The 13,859-nt window shown below is 41.5% G+C and overlaps 1 protein-coding gene across 1 annotated transcript in view; it reads left to right on the top strand.

Moving 5' to 3' along the window:
• Nucleotides 1–13,859, top strand: part of LOC117515970 (ras association domain-containing protein 8) — a 45,535-nt gene continuing 31,676 nt past the window's right edge. The window contains exon 1 of the mRNA XM_034176804.1: nt 1–349. The gene's annotated coding sequence lies outside the window, so the exon portion shown is untranslated. The remainder of the gene's footprint in view (nt 350–13,859) is intronic.

Raw genomic sequence — 13,859 nt, 5'->3', positions numbered from 1 at the left:
GAACGCTGTTTCCCAGCTGAAGAAATGAAACAGGCGGAGGACGTTTTCCGCAGTTTGTTTCTGACACACAGCACAAAACGAGCGGACAGAAGAAGGATACACAAAGTTTCCGACATCGCTCCCAAAACGCATTCGGTCATTTATGTTTTAAAACAAAATTAAACGCCTTCCGTCGTGTTTTTTTTCCCGTTCAGAAGTGAAACGTTAGTTTGTCGCAGTTCCGTGGAAGTGAGTTACTGAGCTGTGTTGAGGGCGCAGAAATTTAGCGGATTTAATGATTTTACCTGTTTTCGCTGTGAAGTTTACTCCAGCTAAAGAGCAACGAGTTCGTCCTTGTTTTACCACTCAGGTAAGAGTTTTTATTAATATTATTTGCTCCTGTTTCCATCAGAATGTGTCGCAGTGATGCATGCGGGAGTTGAGGGGTTGAAATAACGGGAACATTTCTGGAGTAGAATAGTTTGAACCTTCTCGCCATTTCTTCTCCGCTCGACATCAACACCAGCCAGACTGCACTCACAGGCTTTGAACTGCAAACATGTACGATTAATCTTATTAATCGTGTAGATTAAACCACGAAATTACTGTTTTTTTGTTTTTGTTCTTTACTGTGTTTTATGCACGTAACCTTTACTGCCAAAATAATTCAACGTGAGAAACCCTCAGTATTTTCCATGAACTGAACCGTGGGTTGTGTGTGCAGTTTAATAAATGTAATAAAATAAAGTGAGGTCTGCACCATTGATTGTAAATCATAATGTCAGTGTTTCCATGACTTGTTTTTAATATGATCGTGCCTTGAAGTTTGCACCATCTTCAGGAAACTACCTTCTCAAGACAGTTGTTGAACATTCCAAGTGATCTTTTATCTTTGTAATTCAGTGTAAGTGTTTCTACATCTGTATAAGAGAACCTGACAAATATGATCCATACCATGTTTTTGAGACCGTGATTTGTACCAATCTCTGGAGATGTGCCAACTCGGTGAGAACAAATCTATATATTCTGCACTGTTGATCACCACATTGGGCCTGGACCATATCAGAATTGTCCGACTGCGCAAACCTATTCCTAACGCTAAAACAAAGGTTGCTCAGCAGGTGAGACATAAGATCAACAGCCTCATTCTGATGCCAGAACCGCAGTGTCCATCCAGAAGTGGCAGATTTGAGACTACAAAATAAATAAATGAAATTAATTTTCTATACCCGCTTATTGCAGTCAAGGGTCATGGGTGGGCTCGAGCCCATCCCAGCAGTCATAGGAAGTGAGGTGGGGTACACTCTAGACAGGACACCAGTTTATTCCAGGGATACATATAGATGGACAAACACATACAAATGAGCACATACGGTCAATTTAGAGTCACCAATTCAGATAACCATTTGGAAGTGGGAGGAAGCCGAAATGAACCCATGAGAACACGGGGAGAACATGCAAACTCCAAAGAAATGCACCAGGTGGGAAGCAATCCCACAACCATCTTGCTGCACAGCAACAGTGCTAACCACAAGTCAGTGGTAGGGATAGGGCCAATTTCAACATTTTTGCATCTAACTTCATGAAGACGGGTCATAAAGGCTGAACAAAAATTAAGTTACGACACAACAATAATTTAGCATTTGTTTCTCCCCATTGAATAAACTTATTAGAAAAAAAAATTGTGTTCATGCAGTTTCTCTTTATAAATACATTTGCTGAAGATCTAAGGGTTTAACCCTCTGGGGCCGACGCCGTCGTATATGCCGGCTGAGACCAAGCTTTACTAAATTCTAAATAACTTTGTAATGATATGAGATAGAAACTTTTTTTTTTTTTTGGCTGAAAAGTTAACTCCCCGGACTTTCAAGCCACCGTCCACCATCTTTGTACTCCTCATAGAAGCTGTGTAATGACATGAGCAATGTGAGTGTCAAATCAGAATTGGGTCACCGTCACATGGTTTTCCAAAATCCAATTGTAGGGCAGATTCACCTCACATGACACACCAAAGATTGTTTTTAGGAGTGATGTGTTACTAGTTTATTATAGTTTGCTGTGTTTTGTATAAATGTGTGTGGAAAATTATTTTCCGCTTTACTTTTCCTTTCTTATTTCTGATTGTAAACCTTTATTACACTTATAAAACACAGCTAGAGCATATATAGCAGCAATTCATTAAATTCTGTAAATTTGTCACTGTGTGTAAAGATATGTTTCACCTGGCTGCGGCAGATAGATTGCTACTTTTGAGAGGAAGGATGGACCGGTTGTCAATATGGGTGGTAGCCATCCAGGAGCCACTACGGTTCCATAGTGTGGTGGATGTGCCAATGTGCAGCTCCTAGGCCTGGCCTGACCTTGATTAAATTTAGAGCTGAAATGATTAGTCCATCAGCAGTTGCATACCCACATACATATATACGAGGTCTATTAGAAAAGTATCCGACCTTACTATTTTTTCAAAAACCATATGGATTTGAATCACGTGTGATTACATCAGACATGCTTGAACCCTCATGGGCATGCGAGAGTTTTTTCACACCTGTCGGTTACGTCATTCGCCTGTGGGCAGTCTTTGAGTGAGGAGTCGTCCACCCGCTCGTCGATTTTTTTTTTTTTTTTCATTGTTTAGGAATGGCTCAGAGACTGTTGCTTTGTTTGATAAAAAATTTTTCAAAACTGTAAGGCACAACTGAGTGGACACCATTCAATAAATTCAGCTGGTTTTCGGTAAAAATTTTAACGGCTGATGAGAGATTTTGGTCTGGTAGTGTCGCTTTAAGGACGGTCCACGGCGCCTGATGGCGATCTGCGCTTCGAGGCGGCAGCGTCTCGCCGTTTCAAGTTGAAAACTTCCACATTTCAGGCTCTGTTGACGCAGTAAGTCGTCAGAACAGAGAACTTTCAGAAGAAGTCGGCATGAGGAGTTTATTCGGACATTCCATTGTTAACGGTCATTTTGTAATGAAAGAACGTGCGGGCAGAGTCGCATGTCGGGCTGGACCCGACCGCGGGGGGTCGCAGCAGGAAAAACACCTCCGTTGGAAATCTTAACGGGCAAGTTGGAACATGCCCAAGCTGTTAAACAATTTCTCAGTTACTCACTTGTTGAAAGCCATTAAAAGCCGCCTGAATTCTACAAATGGTTTTCAACACGGAGGTGTTTTTCCTGTCGCGGCGCACACAGATTTGCCGAGTCGTCACGGAAATGACTCGGCGAATTTGCGCGTACGTCTTTCATTAAAAAAATGTCCTTAAACAGTGGAATGTCCGCATAAATTCCTCATGCCGGCCTCTTCTGAATCTTCTCTGTTCTCTCACGATGTCCTGGGTGAATTAAGCCTTAAATTAGGATGTTTTAAGCTCGAAACAGGCCGACGACAGCGCCTGGAAGCGCTGCAGGACGTCCCGCTCCGTGGGAAGTCCTTACACCGACAGAAACACCCCATAATCTCTCATCAGCCGTTAAACTTTTCACAGAAAACCATCTTAATTTCTCGAATAGTGTCCACTCGGATATTCCTCACAGGTCCAGAAAAAATTTTGATAAAGCAACGCGCGCCGTCTCGAGCAGCGTGTGAAACAAAGGAATTCAGCCGAGAGGGCGGGACCACATCTCACTCAAGGCCTGCCCACAGGGAAATGACGTCACCGACATGCGTGAAAAAACTCACGCATGCGCACGAGGGTTCAAGCATGATTGGTGTAATCGCATGTCATTCAAATCCATATAGTTAAAAAAAAAATAAAAGGGTCGGTTTATTATCTAAGAGACCTCGTACATAGTGCTCAACTACTCTGACAATTGATTAATTACTTCAGTCCATTTATAAACGACAAGGAGCAGATTTTAAATGGTTCCAGCCTCTCAAATGTAATTATTTTGTCCCTTTGTTTGTTTTAGGACAGACTAACAAGTCATTTGAAAAATCTCTGGTTAGTCAAAAATGGAAATGGCTATATATACGAGGTCTATTAGAAAAGTATCCGACCTTATTATTTTTTTCAAAAACCATATGGATTTGAATCACGTGTGATTACATCAGACATGCTTGAACCCTCGTGGGCATGCGAGAGTTTTTTCACGCCTGTCGGTTACGTCATTCGCCTGTGGGCAGTCTTTGAGTGAGGAGTCGTCCACCCGCTCGTCGATTTTTTTTCATTGTTTAGGAATGGCTCAGAGACTGTTGCTTTGTTTGATAAAAATTTTTTCAAAACTGTAAGGCACAACTGAGTGGACACCATTCAATAAATTCAGCTGGTTTTCGGTAAAAATTTTAACGGCTGATGAGAGATTTTGGTCTGGTAGTGTCGCTTTAAGGATGGTCCACGGCGCCTGACGGCGATTGGCGCTTCGAGGCGGCAGCGTCTCGCCGTTTCAAGTTGAAAACTTCCACATTTCAGGCCGAGAGGGCGGGACCACATCTCACTCAAGGCCTGCCCACAGGGAAATGACGTCACCGACACGCGTGAAAAAACTCACGCATGCGCACGAGGGTTCAAGCATGATTGGTGTAATCGCATGTCATTCAAATCCGTATAGTTAAAAAAAAAAAATAAAAGGGTCGGTTTATTATCTAAGAGACCTCGTATATGCATGCCAGAACATGTCCTGTGAGGCTTCATCACGGCGTTGCTTTGCGCCATGCGGCACCGCTGCGACACGCGAAGCCTGTGCTCCTCTTTCCATGACAAAAACTCCTGTAACAGTGAAATGTGCCGTTCATTTCCAAACTGGACGCTGTGTTTTATCCGGGATGTCATCTGGCTAGCACAGGAATTGTGAAAAGACGTGGACATCAGCACTTTTTCGGCACATTGAGACAGACGTGCGGAGGAATTCCGCACGTCGCGGCGGTGCCGCATGGCGCAAAGCAACACCGTGATGAAGCCTCACAGGACATGTTCTGGCATGTCCAGGCACATCCACAATTTCTCAGATAATCACTCGATGGAAAAACCACCGACAGCTGTCTGAACACCATCTCAAAGCCGTCCTGTGAGACCAAAACGCAGGTGGTTTTGTCTCGGTCCAGTAGCAAATCCATCGTGACGCGCGAAGCCTCCGCTCGGCTTTCCATGACAAAATCTCTTGTTAAAAGTGAAATCTGCCGGAAAATGGTTGATGTCCAGCTCTTGTGATAACCAGAGAAATTGCACACGATGGTCACGGATCCATACAGACATCCGTTTAGAAATGAAATGGTCGCTCAGCCTGTTGATGGCGGCTTCAGAGCGCGGCGCACCACCAGTCACTCTGGGCCGTCCTTAAAGCGACAGTAATACTCCGTAATCTCTTTAAAGCCTATAAAATTTTCACCAAAAACCATCTGAATTTCTCGAATGGTGTCCACGTGGATGTGCCTCACAGTTTCTGAAAAAATTTTGATCAAGCAAAGCGGCAGTCTCTGAGCCATTCCTAAACAATGAAAAAACGACGAGAGGGGTGGACCACTCCTCACTCAAAGCCTGCTCACAGGCGAATGACGCAACCGACAGGCGTGAAAAAACTCACACATGCGCACGAAGGTTCAAGCTTGGCTGACGCAATCACACGTGATTCAAATCCATATGGTTTTTGAAAAAAAATAATAAGGTCGGATACTCTTCTAATGGACCTCGTGCGTGTGTGTGGATCAGTCGTCCTGTACCCTTTGCAGAAAAACAGCCCCAAAGCATGATGTTTCCACCCCCATGCTTCACAGTAGATATGGTGTTCTTGGGATGCAACTCAGCGTTCTTCTACCTCTAAACACGAGTTGAGTTTTTACCGAAATGTTGTATTTTGGTTTCATCTGACCACATGATATTCTCCCAGTCCTCTTCTGGATCACCCATATGCTCTCTGGCAAACTTCAGATGGGCCTGGACATGTACTGGCTTAAGCAGGGGGACACGCCTGGCACTGCAGGATTTGAGTCCCTCTCTGCATAGTGTGTACCCTTTTACTTTGGTCCCAGCTCTCTGCAGGTCATTCATCAGGTCCCTCCGTGTAGTTCTGGGATTTTTGTTCACCGTTCTCATGATCATTTTGACCTCACGGGATGACATCTTGCGTGGAGCCCCAGATTGAGGGAGATTATCAATGGTCTTGTATGTCTTCCATTTTCTTACAATTACTCCCACAGTTGATTTATTCACACTAACCTGCTTGACTATTGTAGATTCACTCTTCCCAGCCTGTTGCACATCTACAATTTTCTTCCTGGTGTCCTTTGACAGCTCTTTGGTCTTGGCCATGGTTGAGTTTGGAGTCTTACTGTTTGAGGCTGTGGGCAGGTGTCTTTTATACAGATAACGATTTCCAACAGGTTCCATTAATACAGGTAATGAGTGGAGGACAGAAGAGCTTCTTAAAGAAGTTTACAGGTCTGAGAGAGCCAGAAATTTTGCTTGTTTGTGGGTGACCAAATACTTATTTTCCATGATAATTTACAAATAAATTCTTTAAAAATCCTACAGTGTGATTTTCTGGATTTTTTTTTTTCTTTCTCATTTTGTCTCTCATAATTGAAATGTACCTATGTTGAAAATTACAGACCTCTCTCATCTTCCTAAGTAGGAGAACTTGCACAATCAGGGGCTGACTAAATGCTTTTTGGCCCCAATGTAACTACATAGCATCTGAGCTGAACTCTTGCAGCAGGCTGCATTGAACGTCGCCCCACCAAATAATAAAGGATGTAATTTATAAAAAACGCAGGGCATCTTATTTTGGGAGGGAAAAAAAAGTTTTGGTTTGTTGTCTGTGTTAGGTTTGGAAAGAGGTGTCATTTGATTTGAAATGGCGATTCGATTTGAAGTTATTAATTCCGGAATGACTAACTTGACTCAGCAGAGAGCGGCGCTGCATTTGGAGCTGTGCGAATGAAACGGAGGACTATTCTTGTCTGTTGCTGCCAGCAAGATAACAGTCCAAGTTAGTGACTTTAATCAGTAACAAAAGAGACTCACGATTAACATCTTTAAATGGCTTTGAGATGGGTTAAGAAGCAGACTTTCCACTTCTGAAAAGCAGCGAATCAGAGAACCAATGAAGCAATGGATCGGAGCACTGCTTTGTTGCTTCAAGCAGAGCTGCTGTAGAAGTGGTTGATTGCAGACCCACTGCAGGGTCTGAAATCAAGGTAGAGAAATTATAATTTTCCAGATAAACACCCTCAAAAACAGAGGCCACTCTGAAGGACCAATAAGGGAATCATTAAGCAAAAAGGCTATTGATGTATTGATGTTGGTGGATCGAATCATTTCTTAAGGATTCTCAAAAAGAACTGGTTCTCGATACCCAAGCATATGCATATATATATAATATATAAAACATTTTGTACTCTTAGCAGTTAATAACCAGTTAATGGAAATAATTGTTGGTTGCAGCTTTAGAGCAAATTATGTGTTGAACTTGTAAACCATTACCACTTACTTCTCTCAGCCAAATGCTGCTGTGTCTGTGCCCCAGTGTAAGAGTCTGCTGCGTGCCCTGCTGGCTCATGAGCAGTGAATATGGCATGTGAACAAAGGTGGTATTATTGCTAGCTGAACTACCATCCAGATGTTTTAGATCCTGCCAAAGCTGACCTCCCTCTTAAATGGGAAAGGCTGTTGCAGTGGCTAATAATTTAACATTAGCCGGGCATAGAGAGAGGATACCTCAAGGGCAGAGATGGCTGGAGCTGTCTAAAGTGTGACTTGCTTTGGGTTTAATCCCAAACATCCCAGTTTTCAAATTGGAACAAGAGTGTTGTGAGCAAGTGCTCAGATACCTCTGGGTGGTACTAGTCCCATAGTCTACATTCGGGGGTTTCCAGATAGTTGGGCTACGGCATTCTTTGCACTTTGAATACATCTGTAGACTCTAGTGACTTCTTGCAATTTAACTTTCACGTTCTTATATAATCTCAACCCCCACCCCATATTGATCAGTTTTGGTGTTTATCAGTATACATATTTTGATAATGCTGCTAGTTTGAAGAGTACAATGACTGAAGCCTAAAGAAAGCAGAGGGCTTATTATTTGAACTTTAAAATACTTTAACAATAAAAAAAAAAACGTGTACATGAAACTGCAAAGAAAGTATCTGTCGAAGCAGATATTATGTAACAAAGCAATACAAGTTAACTTGCCTTGTAACTTATTAAAATAATTAGATAATAGCTGTGACTACATCACATTATTGATTTACAGCCATTTGTGACTACATCACATTATTGATTTACAGCAACAAATGGCTAACGACTAGTTTATCTATATTACAATAGCCAAGTGGCCTCTGCGTGCATGGCTCCGATCACGCTGAAACCGGGGAGAGCTGACTTTTGCCATTTGGTATGCTTATGTATTTTGGGTCTAGGATGAATGCTACAAAAATGGAAAGTTGATGGGACTAATATTTTTTGAGAAATTAGCAGTTTTAGCTAACCAGTAAACACTGGATGTTGTGCTGCAATGCACCATGGGAGTTTGAGGTTTTGGGGTTTTAAATGTTGTTGTTGTTGTTCATGTTAGTTTAGCATTATTGCTATTGATTCATTGTGTTTTTGTAGTTCAGTTGGTTTAGTCAGTTTAGTTTCATGATGCCAGTGTCGCAGCACGAAAAATTGGTCTGCCCTGCTTTCACCACTAGAGATGGGTATCAAGAACCGGTTCCTTTCGGGTATTGTTAAGAAATGATTCGATCCACCGACATTGATAACCTTTTTGCTTAACGATTCCCTTATCAGTCCTTCAGAGTGGCTGTTGTTTTTGTGGGTGTTTGTCAGGAAAATGATCATTTCTCTACATTGATTACAGACCCTGCAGCGGGTCTATAATAAACTTTTCTGCAGCGCGGCTTTGCTTTGAACCTTGAACCAATCGAAGCAGTGATTCGCAGATCAAAGCAGTGTTTCAATCTATTGCTTTGTTAATTCATTGTTTTATTTCATTTTATTTTAATTTTCCCCCACTAAAGCCCTAAAGAGCATATGTCTGAGTAATATTTAACTTTTTTATGTTAAACCGACCTGTTATGTTCTTCTGAAACAGTTGATAGATGTATTTTCTAACTTAAAAACGGGACCGATGCTAACGCGTTAGCATTCTGTGGCATTTTCAATGTTAACGTTAGCATTAAGCTGTTGCAGCTGTCAGCACATTTGTGCGCATTTGTTTTCTGTAAAATAATTAATGGTTCAGGGTTTGTTGACATAAGAGTCAAATGTATTAAAAATTGTAATTTTTTTTATTTTTGTTTCTACATTAATAATAGCAGCAACAACAACAATGCTACAGTACAATTTTAGAGAAAGAGACAAAAAGAACCTGATTAAAAACACAACAGAAAATATGAAACCAACTAACAATGAGCATAAATAAATAAATATAGAAATAAATAACCATTCCTGTGAACACCTAGTGAGTCTTACACCTCCACTTAATCCTTTTCGTATTTAAGTTTAATGACAATTTGTTTCGGTCAAGCCATATTTTCAATTTCTTAATTTCTTCAGTGATTTCCTCCAGATCTATCTGCCAAGCTAGAAAACCGCTGCATCCTAGTAAGAGCAGAATACTACTGGAATGAATTTGAGTAAAGAAAGTTGTTTTTTTTTTTTTTGTTTTTTTTTCATACCAAATGGATGCTGCACTCACTGCAGTTTGTCTGGAATAGTCCCAGATTGCATTTCAGAGCTTCTAGAATTCAAAAATCTTTGTGCGGGTGGTGTTGGGTGGTAATTTTGGGTTACAGCTTTTTGTTTTTTGTTTTTCACCACTTTCATCCCTGAATATGTCGACCGTGAGTCACTTTTGTGCAGATTAAAGTCACTAACTGGGACTTCTGTTTTGTTGGGAGAAAGAAACGAGAATCGTCCTTCGTTCTGTTCATACAGCTCCAAACGCTGCGCGGCTCTCTGCCGAGTCAAGTTAGAATGATAGAGTCCAGTCAGAATTAATAACGTCAAAGCAAAACACTGTTTAAATCAAATGACACCTCTTTTCAAATGTTGTAATACAAACAAACTGCAACTGATCAAAACGTTTTTTTCATCCCAAAAGGAGATGTCCTGCGCTGACGTGCAGCAGCCGGCTGAGCTCAGTTCAGTGGTATGGCGAGACATTCATGCCAAAATGTCTGAAAGGAAATGCTTTTGACAAAAACTACAGATTTTGTTTATTTATGTCCAGAGATCATGGATACAATTACCAATTTCATATTCATTTACTTTAAGACTCAATAAAGTACATAGAAAACCTGTAAAGCCTACTTTTAGTACAAAATTCACAAGAGGTATCGATAAGGAATCGGATCAATAAGCAGAATCGATAATGGCATCGATATCGATTGAAATCTTATCAATACCCATCCCTATTCATGGCGCATGCGTCATTTGGGACCACAGCAGTTTGAGTCTGACTCTCTACACCCAAAGCAAACAAACAGAATAATGTTATTATTAATGATTAGATGACAAGGTAGACCCCCTTAAATCATTCTGAAGTCAGTTTTAAGCAGAAACAAGGCCGTTGTAAGCAGAATGAGGTGATAATCGTGAGTCGCTACTGATGCTCTGAAATGACGTAGGCACAGCAGTGTGTTATTCAATAACACAGTCTGACGCGCTGCTGTGGCACTCTGTTCGCTTCCCCCCATCTTTTATTATGAAATAATGCTGAATTTATGTGGAAATGATTGTTGTATGAAAACTTCAGATATCTGTAGCTGAGATAGATGATGACTGGAGTTCAGTATTAAGCAGAAATGAGGTGAAAATGAGTGAATCACTGGTGACACAAAAAAGTGGTGCTGTTGAGCTCCGAAATGAGGCATGCACACTGAAGGCAGGGCGGATCGATTTTTAGAGGGGACTGGTCAGTCTGCAACACCAGTACCATGACTGAAAAGTGTCTTCCGGTACCTTCTCTTTGTGCATGTCTAAAATTAGAAGCACCTGATTGCGGCAGAATGCGGAAAACACAAAAAGATCTCTGTGCATGCATGTGAGGTATACAATAGGTCTCATTTGTGTTTTTCAAAGTGACTGCTCACATATCATTCAACAGGTGTCCAAGGATGCTCCAGACAGATGTAATATAGTGTATGCATTACCAGGAACCAACTTGGCCCACTGCAAAATGTCCAGCACTCATGTTTGTGTGGTCTACTGTGCTATGCTCAACACTTACTCATAATCTAAAGTTACATCCTTAAATATTTGTGCACTGACTATGTTGCTATAGAGTATGTTTGGTGGATACAGTCCTGTTGATAGTTGCTGTAAACTGTGACTGGATTGTCTAGTGTGCTCATCTTACTACCTGTTTTGAGTCTGAAAGTATTGTTGCATTCAGTCTAACCTGTGAATGGCAACTCAAAATGATATTGATTTAGATCTCTGTGTGTTTAATTGCGAGTGTGGTGGTGGGGGCTGCCTTCAGATTTGCTTTGTTGCTTTTCTACACACAGTGATTGAATGCTCATAACGAGATGTGTAGCTCACTTAATTGAAGCAGGGGGAGTGGGGAGACCCCAGAAGAACCAAATTGGTGCAGGTGGTAGATTGTCTAATGTTTTAATTGAACAAGAATAATGAAGTAAAGATTTGATTGCTTTGGAAGTCATGCGCCGGAGAACGCAGATTATAATGTTACAGAAACTGGGTGCTTTGTTTAAACTGTAGAGAAGCTTGAATCTTCGACTGGACTGGGTTGCTTGACGCGACGACGTTTCGCTTCAAATTGCAGAAGCTTCCTCAGCTAAAATTCTTGCTCTGGTAATCTGACTTCTAGTCAAGAATGAAGTCAGACTACCAGAGCAAGAGCATCAAGCAACCCAGTCCAGTCGAAGATTCAAGCTTCTCTACTATGGAAACCACCTGGACAACTGAGAGCCTACACAGAAACTTTGTTTAAACTGCCAATAAAGTGCAGAAAGGAGTCTTTGCCACATTGCATATGGCAAGTCAAATTTGCTTGTGAGTTACCGTGGTAGCAAATATTAAAAAACCTCTGCCTGTGCTACTTGCAAAAATCAAGAATTGGCTTTTTTTTTTTTTTTTTATGCCCCGCACGGCACTTGAGCTGTGAGGCGGGGCATATAGGGTTGTCCGTCTGTCTGTCCGGCCGCAATTCGTTGACCGCAACGTAGCTCAGCACCTATTGCTCGCAAAAACTTCATATTTGGCGGGTACATGCCTTGGAGGAGTACTTCGCATGGGTTTGAAGGCCGGTGACCTTGACCTACTTTTCAAGGTCACCAGTGGTCACAGCTGTCAAATCCTTCGCCGCAACATAGTTTCGCACCTATTGCTCACAGCAACTTCATATTTGGTGGGTACATGTCTTGGAGGATTACTTTGCATGGGTTCAAAGGCCAGCGACCTTGACCTACTTTTCAAGGTCACCAGTGTTCACAACTGTCATATCCTTTGCTGCAATGTAGCTTGACACCTTTTGCTCACATAAACTTCATATTTGGGGGGGGTACATGCTTTGGAGGAGTACTTCGCATGGGTTTGAAGGCTGGTCACCTTGACCTACTTTCCAAGGTCACCAGTGGTCACAACTGTCAAATCCTTTGCCGCAACGTAGCTCAGCACCTATTGCTCACAGAAACTTCATATTTGATGGGTACATGCCTTGGAGGAGTACTTCGCATGGGTTCGAAGGATGGTGGCCTTGACCTACCTTTAAAGGTCACCAGTGGTCACAACTGTCAAATCCTTCGCCTGAAATTTGTTCGCCGCAATGTACCTCGGCATCTATTGCTTGCAAAAACTTCATATTTGGTGGGTACATGCCTTGGTGGAGTACTTCGCATGGGTTCGAAGGCTGGTGACCTTGACCTACTTTTAAAAAATTACCAATAGTTGCATTTTATTCAAAGGCTACCAGCTTTTTATGGTCACTGTTGGCCATAATGTCAATCTCCAATTTTTCCACTGTGTATCCCAGTTTACATCAAACATACAACCCCTGGCAAAAATTATGGAATCACCGGCCTCAGAGGATGTTCATTCAGTTGTTTAATTTTGTAGAAAAAAAGCAGATCACAGACATGACACAAAACTAAAGTCATTTCAAATGGCAACTTTCTGGCTTTAAGAAACACTATAAGAAATCAGGAAAAAAAAATTGTGGCAGTCAGTAACGGTTACTTTTTTAGACCAAGCAGAGGGAAAAAATATGGACTCACTCAATTCTGAGGAAAAAATTATGGAATCATGATAAACAAGACGCTCCAACACATCACTAGTATTTTGTTGCACCACCTCTGGCTTTTATAACAGCTTGCAGTCTCTGAGGCATGGATTTAATTAGTGACAAACAGTACTCTTCATCAATCTGGCTCCAACTTTCTCTGATTGCTGTTGCCAGATCAGCTTTGCAGGTTGGAGCTTTGTCATGGACCATTTTCTTCAACTTCCACCAAAGATTTTCAATTGGATTAAGATCCAGACTATTTGCAGGCCATGACATTGACCCTATGTGTCTTTTTGCAAGGAATGTTTTCACAGTTTTTGCTCTATGGCAAGATGCATTATCATCTTGAAAAATAATTTCATCATCCCCAGACATCCTTTCAATTGATGGGATAAGAAAAGTGTCCAAAATATCAACGTAAACTTGTGCATTTATTGATGATGTAATGACAGCCATCTCCCCAGTGCCTTTACCTGACATGCAGCCCATATCATCAATGACTGTGGAAATTTACATGTTCTCTTCAGGCAGTCATCTTCATAAATCTCATTGGAACGGCACCAAACAAAAGTTCCAGCATCATCACCTTGCCCAATGCAGATTCGAGATTCATCACTGAATATGACTTTCATCCAGTCATCCACAGTCCACGATTGCTTTTCCTTAGCCCATTGTAACCTTGTTTTTTTTTCTGTTTAGG

This window comes from Thalassophryne amazonica, chromosome 8, assembly GCF_902500255.1.
Source record: "Thalassophryne amazonica chromosome 8, fThaAma1.1, whole genome shotgun sequence".
Classification (NCBI taxonomy): Eukaryota; Metazoa; Chordata; class Actinopteri; order Batrachoidiformes; family Batrachoididae; genus Thalassophryne; species Thalassophryne amazonica.
The sequence above is the reverse complement of the archived record's forward strand: the minus strand, read 5'-3'. Positions and strand labels throughout refer to the sequence as shown.